At 37.6% G+C, this 18,789-nt stretch overlaps 1 long non-coding RNA gene across 2 annotated transcripts; it reads left to right on the top strand.

Annotated features, from left to right (window-relative positions):
• The first annotated feature begins 369 nt into the window (after positions 1-369).
• Positions 370-18,412, top strand: LOC120489496 (uncharacterized). Of its 2 annotated transcripts, XR_016150659.1 has the most exons (6): positions 370-587; positions 6,417-6,521; positions 9,058-9,117; positions 10,565-10,709; positions 11,803-12,017; positions 16,981-18,412. It is a non-coding gene; the product is annotated as an uncharacterized LOC120489496 (long non-coding RNA). The 2 variants fall into 2 exon arrangements; XR_016150658.1 differs by lacking the exon at positions 9,058-9,117 and having other exon boundaries at positions 378-587.
• Positions 18,413-18,789: the final 377 nt, after the last annotated feature.

The raw sequence follows: 18,789 nt of genomic DNA, 5'->3' as shown, positions 1-18,789 counted from the left end.
TAGTGTAATATTCCACAAAGGCATATACAGTACATGTATGTATGAATATATTTGTATGAAATATTATGGCAATTTAATAAATGACTTTGTAGTTATCATTAAAATGACTAATAATTTGTTGGATTATTCGATTTGAGCCTGTTTTTGTTCCATCTAATAATGCTTTATTGGAGCACATTTAGCAAACATACATTGAATGTATTTTGCTTGACTTTAACTATATAATTTACATGTCGGGTTCAGTTAAAACACATTTTAAGGGCGTAGACCAAGAAGCATTTAGCTGTCTTTGATTGTGGCCTAAAGAATTAAAACAAGTGGCATGCTGTTTCAGCCAAGAGTGGCCACTTTATGCCATGCTGCCAATGCTTGGGCTGGTATGTTTACACTCAACCCTTGATTGTATGTATTCTGCCATGTGCCGGGTCATCACCCATGGAAAGGAGGAGCTACGGTCTAATGGAGGAAACATCTGCATCTCAGTGAAATTTACAGCTCTCTGGGAAGATCCACAAAGTCTGTGACCAGGTTTCTCACATCTTCAACAAAATAGAGGAAAGACTGATCCTGGACCTGCTTTGAGAGAGGTAATCACATTTGTTTATGAAAAAAGTGGCAGAATATATTTCAAACTTTTTCTCCAACACTGAAATAAAAATAAAAATAGTTGTAGAACGTAAGTGTCCAAACTTGGTCCTGGAGGGCTGCTGTCCTGCAGAGTTTAGCTCCAACTTGCCCCATCACAACAGTCTGGAAGTTTCTGGTATAGATTAGCTGGTTCAGGTGTGTTTAACTAGGGTTGGACAGTGGCCCTCCAGGGGCAGGATCCGACACCCCTTGTGTAGAAACCTTTTTCACTTTCTTGTGAAACATACTCTAATAATCTTTGCACAATCATTTTTTACAGTTATGGTAAAATGAACTGGTATATTATGGGATGGTGTCACTGCACATTTTTAAGGGTAAGAAAGCCACCCAGGCCACTGTAGCAGCTGCCAACGTTGACCTTCCAGGGGATGAACTTTGACCCCGGCTTTTAGCAAATCCCACCCATTTCTTCCTCTTAATTCTCCCCCCTTAGCAGACATCTGATGGCCCTCTTCCCATCATGCCTTTTGCCTGGATCTCACATGTGGCTGTAGAGAGGGATGAGATTTATTCTATTCTTTAGCACTGGAGGATCACCTTGGAAACGTCACTCTAAGCACAAGCAGATGTGCGTTGATAAATAGAGCGAGGAAAAACTGTATTCGAGCTAGCGTGATGTACTCATAGATATGGAGACTATACAGGACTTAATAGGTCCTTTTTCAAAACAAATGCTGAGATTTAGACTATCTCTGAGTTCCAGATCCGGTTAGGGAGAAGGAAAAGTTACTGTGAATGGTAAGTTTTTGTGGTTGAAACCTGCTATTGTCCGCCGCCCATGAGCCTGGGCTTCAGCCAATCGAGACGTGGCTACAGAAGGATCTTAGCCCAGAATGCTGCTTCCTGTAAGGCTTCTGCCACAGAGGGCTGGGCGGAGCAGTGGGTGGGACCTATGGTGTTTATGGGTGGGACATATTCCTAAATACCCTGAGAGAAGCCAAATATTGGAGCAAGTAATGTGATGCATTTAAAGCAGCTTTCTCTCCATTTTTCTCTTTCCTGCCTTGATCTTTTTCCTTCATTTCTGGCAGGTGTTTTGCATAGTTTTCATTTCTTTGCATCAACGTTTTTGGCATATTTGCAGACCAAGTGGAACTGAGATAAAGATTGAAAGACGCAAATCTTTGGGTTAAAGGGTTGTACAGTGATTAGAAACTGTCCCAGCAAAAAAATGAGTAACAGATTATAGAATAGTAAGTAAAAAAAAAATATTTTTATAGCACAGATAAGCAGACCAAAGCGCTGAAAGTGATTAACAACACAATAACGAAACGCTATATCAAATATGACTTTGAAGACGCCAGGTTATAAAGATGCATTTTTAGTTTAGATATAAAAAGTGGGTGAGTATGCATGCCAGAATAGAATAGAAATTGAAGGAAACTACTGGAGATTTCAACTAATGTGAAAATAAACATTTTCTTCCTTCCTTACCCTCTCTTAATACACCTATCCACCTACTTTAGTGTATTAAGACATCCACCTTTTGTCCAGCTAGCACCAATTAACATTTCTCTCTGTGGGAAAGGGGATTGAGACGAATGAACAAACCCTTTCACTCGTACTTTCTCTCTAACACACAGTGACTTGGGCTTGACTTAAAGCTGACTCAACAGCCTCCCGACAGCTGATGTAATGGCCACTGCAGAATGGAGAATGTTGTTTGCGCTGAAGGGGTGATGGACCGAATGAGACACAGAGGAAAGAGTAGGCTTGACAGAGGAAGTAAATCTAACTTTCCCCATACGTGATATGTTGTGGTTGCCTATCCCTACACTGCAGGGAGCTTTACTGCACTAAAGATTACATAGGTTATACCTTTTAAAAGGAAATAATCCAGATAATCCTGTCCTAAATTGGATGGCTTATGATGATTTCACAGTTATATAGATTATATAGAAGTTCTCTCTCTCTCGATCTCTATCTGTCTCTCTCTGAGCTTGTTGCCAGTGTCCCAGTTGGCCTAAGGTCAAAGGTCAACCAGGATCAAAGAGCTGTTTACGAAACAACAGGTTAAAAATAGACCCTAATAACGTACCAAACAGATCAAAATGGCCAGAGACAACAACCAAACTTATCATAAAGTGTATTGAACCTATTAACTATTGATTTATCATTGGTTTAATAAGCGGAATGCCTTTTCAACAACGCATGTATTGTATTTCCAATATATTCCTGCAAACAGCTATAGAGGCTATTCAATCATTCTTCTTTCCTGTTGTTAACTTCACTCTCTACTTCTGATTTTTAAGACGGCTTTCAAAATTTTGCTTTACAGAGTCTAAGGCGCCACACAGATCTAAACAAATCCTCCAATGAAACTCAAAACAGTCAGACAAGCTGTTAAAAACACAGGAAATAGCAGCTCTTCAGCTTTTATGTGGCATCATTATTGAAGTCTCTTCACCTAAGGAAATTTTGCACCTTGCGTACAGCAATTAAAACTCACAAACGTTGCTTACAATCTTAAAAATGCTGGGTTGTTTTAACTCAATTTTGGGTCAAATATGGAAAAACCCAAACGTTGGATTAAAAATGCATTTTAAAAATGTAACCCAATGGCTGGGTTTTTCCATATTTGACCCACAATTGGGTTAAACCAACCCAGCATTTTTTTAGAGTGTAAAATGCTAAACATTCATTCATTTACAATACATTTTATTTTATACACAATGCACTCTAAAAAATGCTGGGTTGTTTTAACCCAATTTTCGGTAAAATATGGACAAACCCAGTCATTGGGTTACATTTTTAAATTATATTTAAACCCAATGTTTGAGTTTGTCCATATTTGATTTTGAACCAAAGTTGGGTTAAAACAACACAGCATTTTATTAGAGTGTGTACACTTAATTCAAATTTAACCTTGTGTTGATGTCTTTGCTTACTGTTTCATGATGATTGGAAATATGAAAATGTGTAAAATGAAAATGTCACTGTCATTAATTTAAACATATTAATCAAAAGGGAGACCATTTTTACGTAACCAACCCTGTTGTAGACCAAACCCTGTTTCATTGGGTTAGTTCACCCAAAAAATGAAAACTCTGTCAGTATTTACTCCCCCTCATGTTGTTTCAACCCCGTAAGACCTTCGTTCATCTTCAGAACTCAAATTAAGATATTTTTTATTAAATCTGAGAGCTGGATCACTCCTCCATAGGAAAGTGATTGAAACTTGCCGGCCCAGAAAAGTTAGTAAAGACATCGTTAAAATAGTCCAAGTGACTACAGTGGCTCAATCTTAAGTTTATCAAGCGACGAGAATATTTTTTGTGCGCAAAAAAAACACAAAAAAAACAACTTTATTTCAACTATTCACTGTGTTGTGCATCACACGTGACCAGCATCGGCCAATAGTGAGCCTACGTGTGATGTACAACACAGAAGCTTGTAAAATCTAGATTTTTAAGTACAACAAAGAAAAATAAATAGTATAAAAGCTTTAAAGGGTTAGTTCACCCAAAAATGAAAATTAAGTCATTAATTACTCACCCCCATGTTGTTCCAACCCCGTAAGACCTTCGTTCATCTTCAGAACACAAATGAAGATATTTTTGATTAAATTTGAGAGCTGTCTCACTACCACATTGGCTGCCTAAGGGACTGGCTCTTGACGGCCCAGAAAGTCATTAAAGAAAAGGTTTAAATATTTCATGTGCCTACAGCGGCTCAATTATAAGTTTATCAAGCGACGAGAATACTTTTTGTGCGAAAAAAAGATAAATAACGACTTTATTCAACTATTCCATTACTTCCTTATGGGCGCATGCGCGAGAACTGAGACGAGGACGTTCTCTTTCGGCTACGTTTTGTTACCGGCTGCTAACCGCTTAGGAGTATTACCGCCCCCTACCGTATGAGATGATGATCCATATATATCGTTTTTTGAGATGATTAAAGGCTTTTAAGTGCACCTTATAGTGCTGAAAATACGCTAATTGAAAACCTTATGGACAAGCGTGCATCTTCCTCTGCTTGTAAACAGAAAGTTTAGCGCTTCCAGCTATATCATCATCTTATACGGTAGGTGGCGATAATACTCCTAAGTGGTGAGCAGCCGTTAACAAGAAGTAGACGAATGAGAACGTCCTCGTCTCAGTTATCGCGCATGCGCCCATAAGGAAGTAATGGAATAGTCGAATAAAGTCGTTATGTATGTTTTTTTCGCACAAAAAGTAGTCTCGTCGCTTGATAAACTTATAATTGAGCCGCTGTAGGCACATGGAATATTTAAACATTTTCTTTAATGACTTTATGGGCCGTCAAGTGTCAGTCCCTTAGGCAGCCAATGTGGTAGTGAGACAGCTCTCAGATTAAATCAAAAATATCTTTATTTGTGTTCCGAAGATGAACGAAGGTCTTACGGGGTTGGAACAGCATGGGGGTGAGTAATTAATGACTTAATTTTCATTTTTGGGTGAACTAACCCTTTAATGAGCAACTTCTATTAACAAAATTGAATTGTTCTTGGCTCCTCCTTAAGTTTGCTTTCACTTATTTTTTTTTTAACCTAGCACTCTACAATGGATCAGCAGGCAAGATAAAATGTGTGTACATATTCGTCAAATGAATCACCCAGTCTCCCTCTCCAGGGTATGAGGAGGACTTTAGTGCCAGAAAGCCTCTCAAGTCAGATAAACTAGCCTATGGGAAGGAATTCCTTTAGCTAGAGAGTGAAACCCTATCAACGTTTACGCTTTTCCCTAAAGGGATAGTGACAGCCTGGTTCTTCATGGTCTGTATTTACCCTTGACGTTCAGCTCTGCATCACCTTTATCTTCTGGGACAGATTTGTAAAACCAGTTGCATATGGTTGTTTACCAGTAATATATAACTAAAAGCACCTGGAAGTTGTTGGAAATTTCCTATCCATGACCATTATTCTCACAACATATTTTAGTCTTTTCTCTTCTGTGCATTTCAGAAGTCAAGAGCCTGAGAAAGAGAGAAAGAAAGGGGGAGGTAATGTTCTCTGCAGACGTAGAGTTCAGCTCACTCCCTGACAAATTTTCCCCGACTGGAACACGGCAGAAAGGGGGAAGGGAGCAACTAATAGCTTTTCAGCAAGACATTTTTCCAGCAGAACGCAGGTCTGGGCAAAGTGCTCCCAGTAGAAAGAGTTCGAAAAATTGGAGAATGGTGATTCTCCGAATGACTGATAAATGACATGACTTGGCCTTTTAAATCTAAATTAGAGAGACTTCTGAGGACATGAGGTTATCATGACACTTAAAATGAAGACTGTATATCTAATGTATGTGTAGAGATCAAATACCATATTTTAAAGACAGTTTTGTCAGTAAACAAACCTTTGCGAGTTCTTGCGATCCATTTATAAATTCCCACAAGTTAGCTTATTGATGAAATTTTTGCTTCACTCTGTAATTGATTACTCTGAGACTTACCTGCTAAAAAAACTCTTCCTAAATCTGTTTAAAAAAATTTGCTTGGTCTTGGGTTAAGCGCCTGGTATAGTCTGGCCTACAGAAAAGAGTCCAAAACCCCTCTAAAACCAGCCAACAGACCAGGGTGGGTAAAGTGCTCCCAAGGAGAAAGAGTTTGGAGAATGGAGAGTGGTGATTCTGAATGACTGATAAATAGCATGTTGAAAAACAAGCCAACGGACTGGGCTGGGTGACCAAATGAGATGAAAAAACCAGCTTAGGAGGGATGCTATCATATGGCATCAGAAGATTTAGAATATTGTGCACAACATTAAGCTTTTTTTATGGTGCTTTATTTATCTATTTCTTGTCATTTTGCAGCCTCCGACCCCATTGACTTTAATTATTTGGAAGTGTGTGACCTGACCTAGATATTTATCAAAACAGAAGAAAGAAAGTCAAACAGCAGGTTTGGACGACACAAGGGTGAGTTAATAATGACAGATTTTCATTGGTGGGCAAACGTTTGTGTGCACACTCGGGGTGTTTATTCACCATGGCTTTTTTAGGCCGCTGTATATGTATATAATATTTGATATACATGTTAAATGTGCTCTTGAAGCTGACATCCAGGTGAATACATCCTCTGTGCATCATTAATTAACAGTTTTGTGCATTTATAATGGAGCATCAAGTTGTAGCAGAGTGAAAAATAGTCCCAAATCCTGAGGCAACAAAGTCTTGAAAGTTTGATAGATTCTCTCCAAACAGACTCATTTAAACACGACTGCTTGTGTTTGAACGCCAAATGTTGTAAATATTTACTTCGTCATTGCACAAATAATTGAATTCACATTGTTTCAATTTTCCAGATATGTACAGTAGTATTTAAAGACCTTTCTGCTGCAAGTGTTATCTGGTGATTTTTTTTTTTTTTTTTTTTTTTTTTTTGCGCATTGAATTTTTCATTTATGGTTAGTTATGCTGGAAACAGTATGCAGTATGATACGTCTACTTGGCTTCCTGAGAACACATGCACTCAGTTAGAAGAAACAACTCCCCTATATTCCTCCCCTTTATCTGCTCTTCATCCACTTTGTCATAATATTCCATGACCTTCTGGCTTCATCTGTCCCCTGGAGAGAAAATGGTTGTGTCCAGTGCCCTATACAGGGGGCACAGGTTTGCAGTATAAAATATAAAGTCTGTATGAAAAGTATCAAGAGTGTTCACAGTTCTCTTAAAACTTCTAATAATAATTACACTAAACTATGATTTATTTTTTTTAATTCAGCAAAGACACATTAAAGTAACAAAAACGTAATTTAACAATAACGACTTTTACATTACAACTTATATTTAGTTCTTTCGGAACTTTCTGTCCATCAAAGACTCCAGAAGAAAAGTATTGCAGTTTCCACAAATATATAAAGCAATACAACTGTTTTCAAAATTGAAAGAAATATTTCTTGAGCACCAAATCAGTATCTTTGTTGGCCCACATCCACATATGGGAGTTTTGCAAACATAATAAATAATTAAATGACATCATTTAACACTGCATACTTATCAATATGTCATGTTGGCCATTGTGCACATTTGTGGTAATGTAGTTTTGTTCGTAATCAAATCAAATCAAATTTATTTATATAGCACAATTCATCCCATCAAAGTAATTCAATGCGCTTTACAAAAAGTAAAAACATCATGATAAAATACCAAACACAAACATGCACAAAAAAGATAATAAAGATTTAATAAAAAATAAAATTAAATAAACAGATGTAAAACTGTACAGTATATAGCTAATTTTAAAAGTCATCAGCTTGTGAGAAAAGAAATGTTTTCAACTTAGATTTAAAAATCAATACTAATGTATGTAAAAATCTAATGTATCACAAGCTGCCCAGCAGTATGAGAGTTATATGTAAGGGTTACTCTTTTGCCTTTACGACCTGTTGGGCGCAAAGATTAAATTAGCTCATCTTAATCAGACATATACAGTAGCAGGGTAAATGTATTCATGTGGTCGGAGGGCGAAAAGACTTTATTTTCCTTCTCTCTCTCTCTCTCTCTCTCTCTCTCTCTCTCTCTCTCTCTCTCTCTCTCTCTCTCTCTCTCTCTCTCTCTCTCTCTCTCTCTCTCTCTCTCTCTCTCTCTCTCTCGTGCCTACATTCCTGAAATCCTCATCTCTTCTCCTCATTCCCTGCCATTTACTTTTAGGTGATACTGGGTTTATTGCCTCGTGTCCTCCTTCTGTGCTTTCATTTCTGGCAGCATAAACGCATAGTGCTGCCATACTTTCCATAAACTCACTCACTCTCTGTCTCTTTCCTTTTCTATCTTTCTTTCGCAGTCATTAGCCTTGTGCAAAAGTGTCAAAAAATAAACGCATTGTGGCTGCAAGACAGCACTACTACATTTTATACTTTCCGCCTCACAAAATTATATAATTAATTCAGCTTCAAACTGCTTTCAAAACTTGATTTATGTATAATTTATAACAAAGATGTGTCATTTTGAGTTACTAACTATTCTTGTCAGTCTCTTATCTCATTGAAATGCACATGCACTGCAAGGCACTTCTAGTGATGGTCTTTAACAGACCTTGTTGAAGCCATTTCATTAAGCCATGTAAGATTTTGTGGTGTGCAAAGGGACACACAAGCCAAATATTAGTACTGCACTGTAAGAGAATATTAAAGCTTATTAAAATGTTACGTTAACTGTGTGATACAGATGATAAGCTGTTGTTCACTTGTAGTAGTTTGGCCACTGAACTTAAACTGATGGAATGAATTTATCAATCTTATGATACAGGATAGAGTGAGACAGAAAAGAAAAAGAGAGAGAGAAAGAGAGAAATCAAGAGCCAAAGACAAGAAGCCTCGCCTAAACTTAAAACACATAATCAGTCCAAGGCAAAGGAGATTAAATTATACCAAAGTAAAACAGAATCCTGCTACCACTCTTTCAAGCTCTTTTGGTAAATTACATGTCTCTTTCTCTCGTCTCTCTGTAGGTCGTCCCTTAACCTCGTTCGCTTCTGGTGAGCTGTGATCAGCCATGGTTGAGCTATAATGTACGTCAATCAAAAGCTCATGCCACATTAATTTTGATATTCAGAACCTTTTTTACAAGGACTGCACAGATTGTACTGACTAAAAGGGTTTGAATTTTTCTGGAATTGTCAAAATTGCAGCTGCCCTCCCAGTGAACAGCAAACTATACACAGAAGAAACCTCCACCTTGATTCTTTCAGCTTTGCCGGCTTGGGCGGCTCTTACATCCACACACACACACACACACACACATACGCATGGCTCCGTAATGCTTTGCAGCCTCCAGCGTGCCCAATCATTAGAGCTGTCTGTGTTTGTGTTGAGAGCTGGCATAACTAGCATCCGGAGCCTTTATCAGGGAGGGCAGGTAGGACTAAACTAAGTGATATCAGGTGGACTGCATCAAGAACGGCTGTTCTCAACTTAATGGAAACAGCAGGAATGGAACCTGGAGGCAAAGCTCACCTAAGCAACTTCCATGAAATCCTCCATTCGTTCAGTTTCAATCCCTATAAGTCCTCTGTCAGCAGAGTCCAATGGAGACGTGGCTGTCCACGGCCTTGTCTCCTCCTCCAACCACAGAGCTGTTCTTTTCTAACCAGCACAAATAATCGCGGAGGAGAAGTCAAATTTATCCCAAACATTGAACACCTGCTGTGTTTTACAGCAAAGGGTGAACAGACATGTTTCCTCAACTACTCTTCAGTCCTTCCCTGAGCTATAAAACAGTGCAAATAACATAAAAAGGTCAATAAAAATTCTAAAGTACCTGCACTATTATTGATCTGAGTCCACGTGGAAATAAAAATATTTGGTGCAAGCAAGTAATAGTATTTGGGTCATTCCTAATTTGTAGTATGCTTTCCTTCCCCCATAATATAGGCTGTATGTCTTAATATATTGGATACAAATATTACACTTTCCATTTTTTAAGATGGAAATCATATTAGTTTTTTTTTTTTTACAATACCACAATAATGTGGATTTTCTGATTAGATGTTGCTATTTTATCTAAAATTTATTCTGCAATTTATTTACTACTATTCCAGGATTTTTATTTTATTTTATTTTACTGGAAATGTTCAAAACAAACATGTTTTCTTGGTGATATTACAATATTGATTTTTTTTTTTTAATTGGTAATTAACTTTTTCCCCTATATTTTAAAGGGTCACTCCGCCTCTGGAAAGATGAATGTGTATTTAAAATGGGTAATTTATGTAGAAGAAATGTGAAATTATTTTTTGAATTTGCTTTCTAGACTAAGAAAAGCCAGAAAATGTATTTTTGGCTTATGTTGATGAAAGACAACAACTCCCAGAATGCACTTGCTTCACTGCCCTAGGAGGCCACGCCTACCTGTAACCACGCAGTAGGTAAACAACAAGTCTAGGCTAGCTACGTACTTCCGAAAATGAGTTTCGAGATCACCTAAAATGTCCGGGATTTGGCTTTTGCGTTCTACAGTCCCCATTGGCGAGCAGGACAAGTGAGGGCCGTGTGGAGAACGACGCAAGTCATGTTTACTGTGGCGAACAGGACGAGTGAGGGCCGTGTGGAGAATGACGCGAGGCCGGTGGCGTGATTACCTGATGAGCGACACCTGTGAGACGTAAGTTACCAGTCTCGTATCTCTCACGGAGGAGCGTAAATTTTCTTAGCAATGTTAAAACTCACATCAACCGATCACTTGTTTTGCGTTCATGTAAACACTACATTCAGATTCACCAATCAAAATGAATTCAGTTAGATGTAAACAATGCATGGCGACTGCAGAAAGCAAAAGCTGAACGGACATGTCCGGGAAAAAGAGGACGGTAACCCGTGAGCTTAGAATTATAAGGTTCTACCTCCACTTTTGGTCGAAATTGAGTTTTTGACATAATCTGATCCATTAGGTGTTTATTAATGCCTGTGTGGTGTTATTTTTGTAAAAAAAAAGAAAAAAAAAAAAAGAAAGATTAATAGATAAAGCTATAATGGGATGTAAAAACTTTAATGCTCAATATCTCAGAACTACCCTAAACGGAGATTGAACCTTATAATTCTAAGCTCACGAACCCCTAAAGTTACTACTCGGCTTTCTGCACAGAACAAGAGCCTGCTAGCTTAGCTTCCAAAAAGTTTAAATGCCTGCGGGGCAAACAGGAATTACCTATTGATATTGCCCCATCATTTATTAATTGTCGACTTATTTCTATTAAATTTATTCAGCTAAAAAAGAAACTTCCTCCCACTTTCAACTGTTTTTTTTCCCCACCAAATTTCTCATAGTGTACATTTTTTAAGATTCAACAACTGAAACATAAACTCAATAAGGCCTAATCCTGGCTTAAACTAAGCCCTGTCTGTGGAACCAGGCCTTCATGTCCCATGGACAATTCCATAGGTGCAAAAATTGTTTATAGTTCATTAAACGAGCATGATACATTTTTTAAGCTTATTTTGGAGTTATCAAAATATCAAAATTATCTTTAAAATACAGTATTCTGAAAAAGGGATGTTTCTATATGGCTGAGTATGCCCGTTATTCAATTGAATTCAAATTTCATACCATAAAAAATTGTATAGTCTGAAGTTTCGCAAATGTGTTAAGCTTCAAGTCAACCACCTGTTCCCCAGAGCCCAGTATTTCTCTCCAGTTTCTGTGTACAGAGGGCACCTGTAATTGTGTGGGATGATTTTTACCTCTGCTCTAATGACAGACGTTTACAGTCGTCTCTGGGGCGGCACTCGGGAGCGAAATCCCCCCTTTCACCACCACCCACCTTCACCCTGTCATTAGTCTGGAACGTGAAGAGATTATCAAAGCAGAAGTGATGCCATGGTAGTGCCTGGTGGCCAGACAGTGAGTGAAGTAAAACACGCTGTCTGTGTGGAGGGAAGAGGGCTCTGAATCCCCATCATTTCCTTTCTGCAGGTGTGTATCCACATCACCCTCCTTACAAAAAACATTCTGTGGCAGTGCCATGGTATACAAATGGCAATATATGGGGCTTTGAGACATGCTGTGACATTTACACACATACACACAATATTCAAATGTGTGGTTACTGAAAGATTGGAGAGTCTGGGGACTCTGGAGTATTGTTGTATTTTATTATGACAATGATGATAATTGTTAGTAATGGTTTTTTGTTTGCTTGTTTTTTTTTTCCAAGAATCTAATACAATAAGGGGGAAAACGCATTTCATGCTTTTAAAATAAGTCTGTTCTGCTCACAAAGCCTGCATTTATTCAATCAAATATACATAAAAAAGTAATATTGTTAAAAATTATTACAATTTAAAAATAAGTGTTTTCTATATTTGAATATATAATGTATATGCTGTATTAAATGTAATTTATTGCTGTGATGGTAAAGCTGAACTTCCGGTTCGCTTAATCTTTCAGAAATCATTCTAATATGATGATTTGCTGCTCAAGAAACAATATAGAAATAATAATTATTATTATTATCAATGTTTTTTGTAACGTTATAAATGTCTTTACTGTCACTTTTGATGCATTCAATTGCTCAATAATTATAATTCTAAAGCTAAATACATAAATAATTGTTTAATTGCGATAGATAGATAGATAGATAGATAGATAGATAGATAGATAGATAGATAGATAGATAGATAGATAGATAGATAGATAGATAGATAGATAGATAGATAGATAGATGGATGCATGTTGCAGACTGCAGAGAAGCAGCAGACACAATAACATCACTGACATATAAATCTGAATGATTAGATGGCCAGATGGGTTCATTTCATAATTCTTCATTGGAAAGATGGACACATTTCATAGGTTAGATGCACTACTATCCCTCTTTCTCTACTTGTAGCAGCTTGTAGACAGATGTTTCATTTGGCTGTGCTTGCCCAAGGCACTGCACAAGAAAAAAAGCTGCCTTGTTACGCAGGGACCTTGCAGTGGGGGGGGTCATTTAAGCATCAGGAAAAGTTCAATAAAGTTATGTCCTACAACCATGTGTAAAATGGACCTTTCCTTCTACTATAATAAACCTAAGCCAATCTAAAATGAACGCCTTTATATTAAACCAAAGACACTGCAATTTCTCTGCCCCATAATAAGCGAGTCGCAAATACACACTGATTTTGCTACCTCCATTTAAAATCAATTCAAGTTCTGGAACTGAACTGCAATTTAAAAGGCAATTAAAACTGCACACGTCTGCATATGCACCGTGTTCACGCTGTGTGTTTCAGTTAGTGTGTGTTTATTAGCCATGTGAAGTGCACGTCGGCTTGTTTGCGTGTGCATTTTGCATATGTGTGCCAACCAGTAGCTTCTGGGTGTGAGGCACACTTCACAAGCTCTTGTTAGAAGTTAAAGAGCAGGGAGAATGTGTTAGTTGGCGCCTGTGCTTACTAAGACCCTTCAGTGGCTCAGCAGGTGAGCAGTCACACTTGCACATGCTTTAACAGCATCGGGTCTCACTCCAGAACTTCAATGCAATTTAACAGCTAACAAAAAAAAAATCACAACACTTGATAAAAGAGGCCACAAAGTGTTACTGAATTCTGAAATAGCTTGCAGTCTGCAACATCTATCTATCTATCTATCTATCCATCTATCCATCTGTCCGTCTGTCCGTCTGTCTGTCTGTCTGTCTGTCTGTTCATCCGTTGTCCACCATAAATCCATCACAGCTTTATTATAATTGAGCAATCAAATTGATCAAAAGTGACAGTAAAAACTTTTTTTAATGTTACAGAAAATTCCACAAAACATTGAACAACATTGATAATAATAATAAATATTTCTTGAGCAGCAAATCATCATTTTAGAATGATTTCTGAAGGATCATCCAAAAAATCCTTTTTCAGGATTTTCAGGACCCTTCAATTTCACTTACCCCTGCTGTTCTACCACAAATTTTCTAGATGTTAGAAACTCAGGCTTTTATTTCAGATAGATACAAGTGGAGAAAGGTTAAAAGAAAGAGCAACTTTGCCTCTGGTGTGGAGTGTTTCATTAAAGCTGTGCTGTAATGCGTCATTACCTGGTGTGCTGGTTCCTGCCCTGCAGATATGTGTAAACTATGTGTTGTGTGTGTGTGTGTGTGTGTGTGTGTTCATCCATACTCCCAGCAAATGTGTCCTTTAACAGCTCTTCAAACGGGTTGCTTCCGTTCATAAAAGCGAGGCCTTCAAAGAAAGGCACCTTTTGGTTCAGGCAGTCAGCGTGGACAGCTACATGTTCTCATTAGGACCCTGTTATGAAGGGTGATGAAAAAGCAGATGTTCACAGGGGATTCATAAGCCTTCCGCGCCACTCTGTTGTACTCGTAGTGTTTGTACACACTTTATTAGAACGTATAGCTCAACAGTAATCATATTCACTAAAAACACATATATATAATTATATATAATTGGTGGTAAAAATCCTTTCAAAAGCAACCTGCGCATGCAAATCAGTTATCCAGTGATTTCCAATTAAAGTCGAGTAGTTTTTGAATTCATTTGAAAAAGAAAGAACGTTACCCTGATCTATCCTCTTTTCTCAATCCAGTGGGACTCCACCCATAATCACTAGCTGACCTTGAAGAGACTGACCACAGAACTATAGATTACAAAGACCAGGGTCAGACGAGGAGGTTCTGAAAATGCCAGTTTCTATTTCAATGCTGTGCCTTTCTGGCACTGTAGCTCTGTAAACTCTGTGAATGCTGAAAGCATCCACCACAAACACTAAAGAAATCACCATGAGAAGGACAAGGGAGGCGGGACATGGAAATGACATGACTGCTTCATGTCTCCTCATTTTTTTGCCATTAGAGAGACTCCCTAAATCTATTTTTCAGTGTAGTGTGTACTGTATATTGACAGCAGTAAAACACAGAGACCTAAGTTACTTTGAGCAAGCAATAACTTCTTATGTTTAAAAATTACATCCATACAATTATATAAAGGAATTATAAACTTTCAGCTGTAGATATGAAAAGGTGTTTTACAGTAATATAGCATTCGCACATTTGGGATTGGGGAGATTTTTGCCTCTTCTCAAGTCCAAGGTTGCATATATAGAAGCATGTCTCATTATCAATGTTGAAAACAGTTGTGCGCCTTAATATTTTTGTGGAAACTTTTTTGTGGCATTTTTTTCAGGATTGTTTGATTTAATAGAAAGTTTAGACGTAAAGCATTTATTTGAAATGGACATCCATGAATGTATTTACTGTCACTTTTGATCAATTTAATGCATCCTTGCTAAATACAGTAAATAATTTTTTACCGATCCTAAAGTGTAGTGTACAATAAGTAAGAAATCATTGTGCATTAGGTATCATTTTGAACCATTTTAATATTTATAGTTGTATAAATACAAATCGGTTAATAATTAATAAATTGCCATTACCTAGATTAATAAATGCAGTAAAACTGTATATTGTTATTTCATGACTCCTAATGTATCAGCCAATGTTAGTGAATCAACTGTTATTGCAATGCGTCACCAATTTTAGAATCCCACAGTAAAAAATAAAACCGTAATTTTTACGGTAAAAAAACGGCAGCTGTGGTTGCCAGAACTTTAGCGTTAAAAATACGGTAGGAACGTTAATGGTTTTACAGACTTAACTTAAAATTTACAGTAATAAACCGTATTTCATTATCTGATAAAATGTTGTTTTAACAACCTTTTGACCTTCACTTTAAATTATACAATGAGTTGTTCTTTTTCACTTTCAAAAAACTGTACATTTAACGGTATTTTACAATAAAATTATATCACAGTTATTTACCGTATAGTACGTAAACTTTCTGTAAACCAAGTAACAGTTTTGCACTGTAGCATTTTTACAGTCTTTTAGCGTTAAAATCACAATAATTTTTTACAATACTTCTCCTCTTGTCTCATCTTTCCAATTCAGTGGAGTTCTTACTGGTGAGCCGGCATTCCTGGGCCAGGAGTTTTCACCCCATTGTGTTTGGATTGAGCCTACATTTCAATCAATCAATTCCTTTGACAATCCAGTAAATGCAGGCCACTGTTCCTGCAAACATCCAGTTGTTAATGTGTTGAAATCTTCAAGCTTTTCGAGTATCACCACAATTTAAGAACTTTACACATCCCTTTAATTACAGACTAATTAACCTAACCTGTAACCTAAAGTTATTGAATGAAGATGGATATTTGTGTACTTTATATTTCGGGGGTATGTGCTATAATGGATGTAGTAAAATGCAGTCAATAAAATGCAGAGATCCAAGTATGCCCATATATTTGACCCTGATGGTGCATAACATAAAAGGGAACTATATTGAGAAGGGTATCATAACATATATCGACTTGTTGGCAAAAACATTGTGGTTAAATGTACTTTTGCCAAGGCACCACTCTTAAAAACAATTACATTGTTGTCCTTATAGTAGCCAATGCACATGTTTTTTGAGAAAGCAAGCAGGCATCCTTTAATTGAGCTTTTTGGAGCTACATCCAGAACATTCTGCAAAAAAAAAAAAAAATTGGATAGATTTAGACTCAAGCATGTAGTTTTTTTGCTAGAAACATTTTCATCTATGTTGTAGTAAGTGGTTTCCTCACGCCATTAAATCAAACTCCGTTCTAACTAGAGGAACATGGAGAAACCAAACTAAACTTCCAACAAAAAAAAAAGCAGAGCTTTGAAGAATTGGCCTGAGATGAAAATCATCCAAACTACACAGAGTAACTTTGGAGAACCTTGACTTGGTGTTAATGTAAAATAAAACAAACCCAATCTCTTGATGAACGGGCCTGCATTCAACGTGATTTATCAGTGTTTTACAGTACCCATTCCTTTAGCACATGCTTCCCCTTTTTTCCAGGTTTAAAGATCCTTTATCATATTGAGTGTGTGTGTGTGTGTGTGTGCATGTGTGTGCAGGACTGCGAACCATAAAGAGGATAAGCACTTTCCTAAAGAGGAACAGCTGTGGAAGCAGGAGTGGAGTGAGGCTGGTATTTTTGGAGAGCAGGCCTTCTGCATCATGAAAGCGTGGGGTGGGTCACAACACCTGTTTGCTCAGGACAGACACCCGCCTATCAAAGCACAGAGTCTCCGACCGTGCAAGACCGAGCCGGTCGCCGTGTAATGACAAGACGTTCAGAAAGCTCCTCAATGCTGCACAGCGCCAGTGTGTCCCTTTTCCTCAAGTATGAATGCAGCCTATGAAATGCTAGTGTTTAGCTTGATTCTGGTTTATAATGAAAGAGTAATATATGCTTGTTGACGTTCCAAAGGTTTAAAATAATGCCTAGATATCATGATGCAGCAGATTTGGTCTTTGTTAAAGGGATAGATCACCTAAAAATGTACATTCTATAATTCACTCCCCCATGCACTCGTTTCCAAACCTGTATGTCGAAGAGGCCATTCGCACAGAACACTTTTTGGGGAGTTAAATCACAGGATGCAGGGCAGCTTTTTTTTGTTGTTGTTGATTTTAATGTAACTTTAGCACCATGTTTTTATAACACTGTCTCATGCACGGGACACTGCAAAAGATTGACCAATTCGTACGATCTGTCTAAACCCACGTGATGGTTTCGGGTTGGGGTCAGGTATAGGTATTTCGTAAACATTCATACTGTATGAATCGGACAACTCTTTAAATATGTATGGTTTGTTTAGCAAAAATCATACGAATTCGCACGAGTGAGGTCATATGAATTAGTACGAATTAGCCACCTCATAAAATTTGTACGTAGTGCCATGAGATCGGGTTGGCCTATCAGCTTACATGAAGAAAAATAATCGTCTTACCCCCAGTTTCACAGACGACGCTTTCCAATATTTCCAAGGTTTTTCCAACCTTGCACTTTTGACTTGCTCATCTGAAATGTTTTTTTTCAAAGGCATGTTTATAAAAGCTACATAAATATCCTAATTAAACTATACGGCCTAATCCTGGCTTATTCTAAGCCCTAGCTGTGAAACCGGGCCTAAGTTTACTGACGTAAACTTATTTGGTACAGTAGCTCCTAGTTCCATACGAACCACTTGCTGTGTTACACCAACCAGATCTATTTTTCGGCCCAATGAAAAGTTCTTCTTCTTCCCTCTATCCTGCTGCCTTTTCCAGGTCACATTGTTAGAAACCGTCTGTGCTGTGTTGTGCTTGGCTCTTTCTCTGTTGCAGTTCATGCTGGCTTTGGACAATGTGAGAGCTCCCAGAAGGCTTAGCTCTACCAGGCTAAACACTAATACTTGGCTTCTTGTGGTTGCATCCATTTTCATAAATTTTCAAGTCTACTTTGGCCACTGCTGCATATTTCTTTATTTATAGTATTTAGACAAAATGACAGGGCCACGCAAAGAGACTTTTTTTTTTTTTTTTGTGTGCATATTTCTTTACAACAAATGGCTGGGTATACAGTATATGCTGGGCAAGAATATGAGCCTTTTATATCTTTAGCATAACATTGTGTACTTTTTGTCACTCATGAGTTTGCCACGGACTGACACTATTACTTAAATGTCTTTATGGTTGGCAGTGCAAAGTTCACATGCTTGACTTTGAGCATCAAAGAATGTTTAACATTTAAATAAATACATTTTCAATCTTCGTCTATAACTTAATTATACGTCTGTTTTGTTTTGTAGAAAGGGCAAGCTTTTGGCAGCATTCTAGTTTCATTTCTATGCCTTTCATTTGAAATATGTTCGGTTACTATTTTTGTGAATATTGTTGGA

The sequence above is a fragment of the Pimephales promelas genome, chromosome 3 (genome assembly GCF_988280905.1).
Source record: "Pimephales promelas chromosome 3, fPimPro1.hap1.1, whole genome shotgun sequence".
NCBI classification, from domain to species: domain Eukaryota; kingdom Metazoa; phylum Chordata; class Actinopteri; order Cypriniformes; family Leuciscidae; genus Pimephales; species Pimephales promelas.
This window is presented reverse-complemented; position numbering and strand designations above follow the sequence as displayed.